Genomic DNA, 2,643 nt, shown 5'->3' with positions numbered 1-2,643 from the left:
GAGGTAGGGATTTGTTCCACAGCCATGTCATGCCTACATTTTTTGCATTCTCAAAAATGGGGGAGGGGGAGAACCATGCAATAGATCCTGTCCCTTGAACAAGATCCAGTTAGCACTGGAGCCAAAGTTTACTGATCTCAAAAGCAGCACAGGACAGGCCTAGTTCTTAGCTGGAAGATCAACCTGAGCAGCTAAAAAAAACCAGACAGTAGCAAATTACGTTCAGTCTGTTACAGGAATCCTCGTTTATTTGTTTATAAATTTTACAGGCCGCCCATCTTACCTCAAGGTAAGACAAGGTAGACATGTCCATGAAGACACCGTGTGTGTGTGTGTGTGTATGTACTGGATTTGAGATGTTCTTCGTGACTTGAATCAGCTAATTCAACTTTTAAGATTGGTTAGAAGCAACACATATAGGTAGCCCTCAACGTACGACCACCATTGGGACTAGAATTTCTGTTGCTAAGCAAAGTGTGAGTTGCACCTGATTTTACCACCTCTTTTGCCATAGTTAAGAACAATCACTGTTAAGTGAATAAGGCCATAGAGATGCTGTAACTGTTGTGTGAAAAACAGTCACAAGTCATTTTTTTCAGTGCTATTGTAACTTGGAAACGGTCACTAAACAAATGGTGGTAAGTCGAGGCCTGTCTGTATATCCTCCAAATCTGAAGGCTGCATTTTTTTTACCTTCACTTTCTAATTCATTTAAGTCAGTAGACAATATTTCTTGTGGCAGCAACTTTCGCATTTACCAATTGCAAGAAAGCAGTGGATAAAGAGCGCGGTTACCAAGTTTTTGGTGCTTTTTTCCCTCTGAGCAGAAAATGGAAGAGCAGAAAATTAACTTCTGAGAACTGTAAAAAGAAAAGTAAATATCCTTTAAGGTTTATCTTGTGCATTTTTCTATGACTCAAAGAACACAGAAGAATCCAACACGACTTCTACAAGTCCGTCAGAAAGAATTTAATATCCCAGTCTCAGTCTCACAGTAAAACGATTTCCCTCAAATACTACATATGGGAAGCAGAACTTGGTCCCAGTCCCTGAAAAAATCCAATTGGAAGGAGTAAATTTTCCCAAGGATGACTCATGCAGGGGTGCAACAGGTAAGAAAAGGTACTTCTCTCAGCTGAAATCATGTTGTTAAAGAGGAAATGAAGGCACTTTTTTTTCAGAGCAATGATGACATTTGCCAGAAGGCTGGCAAGTTTCATGTACTCTGCCGTCTCCTACCAAATCAATACCACGATAACAACCCTTGCAAGTTAGCAGATCAACAGAAAAGCAGAATATTGCTCAATGATTACCTGCAATGAGATGTCCCAAAGGTGTTAACAAGGAAGTCCAGCTGCCTCTTGAAAAAGCACCTTTGGGACAACTATGACCTGGATGACTGAGAATCTCCATAGACATTCTGCAAGGAGATGATGATAATTTGCATTTCAATACGCTGCTGGCTGGGGAATTCTGGGAGTTGAAGTCCACCAGTCTTAAAGTTGCTAAGTTTGGACACCCCTGATCTAGGAAGTAACTGAGGCTGCATTCAACCAGCACTTTATTCATGACTATCCTGTATCTTAAATTACTCCATTTCCAGGATTTGTACCACACACACTGAACTGCAGGATGTCTCAATGGTGGGCACTGGGCTGCGATGTGGTTCGGATATGGCCCCTGAACCAGGGGTGAAATCCAGCAGGTTCTGACAGGTTCTGGAGAACCGGTAGCGGAAATTTTGAGTAGTTCGGAGAACCTGTAGCGGAAATTTTGAGTAGTTCGGAAAACCGGCAAATGCCACCTCTGGCTGGCCCCCGAGTGGGGTGGGAATGGAGATTTTGCAGTATCCTTCCCCTGCCATGCCCACCAAGCCACAGAACAGTTAGCAAAAAAATTTGAATTTCACCACTGCTCTGAACACCTAGCCCCTGTGCACAGTCCTGCTTGATCCTAGTAATCTGGCAGTGACTCCTTGAAGGATACATGTCTTTTTACATACAACAGCCTGGATGTAAACTAAGTGGGTTAACTAAGTCATGATACCGAGTCTCAGGGGCAGAGATAACCTCTGCCTGACCTCGCTGTTTACCAACCACAATGCTTAGATCCCGCTAAGCCAAAAAACGCTTGTGAGCATTTCAAGTCACGACAGTTCTGGTTAACCAGTGTTTCTGTTTTCCCTCAGTGCTTTCTTCTCCTTTTTTGTTCCTCTCAGGGCCCCTTCCCATTTTTTTAAAAAAATTATGGAGTGCCCAGATTAAGAATGAAAATAGAGTGCCCAGATTAAGAATGAAAAATTCACTGCTGCTTCCCACCATTATATGATAGGGGGGTGGCGGGTATTTTTCAACGTAAGCTGGTAAATCGTTTTGATTTCGCGGACCCCTGAGAGAGCCGTGGGTCCTGGGGGAGACCCCTACCCAAAACGACCCCATTTTGAGAAACATTCCTCTAAGCCACGGCTTTGCAAGCCACACGAACAGAGAGTCTCCGACGCCTTTTCCTACTCGGAAACGTCCCACTGGCGCCCATGCCCAGGGCGGCTGGCTTAGGGAGCTCCCCTTGTTTCCCCTGGAGACCCTCCCCACCATTCCTGCCTCCTCAAAGCCCCACCCGGGCCGGCTGTCGTCATTTCCAGCG

This window comes from Natrix helvetica (assembly GCF_964273705.1).
Source record: "Natrix helvetica genome assembly, chromosome: 1".
In the NCBI taxonomy this organism is placed as follows: Eukaryota; Metazoa; Chordata; class Lepidosauria; order Squamata; family Natricidae; genus Natrix; species Natrix helvetica.
The sequence above is the reverse complement of the archived record's forward strand: the minus strand, read 5'-3'. Positions refer to the sequence as shown.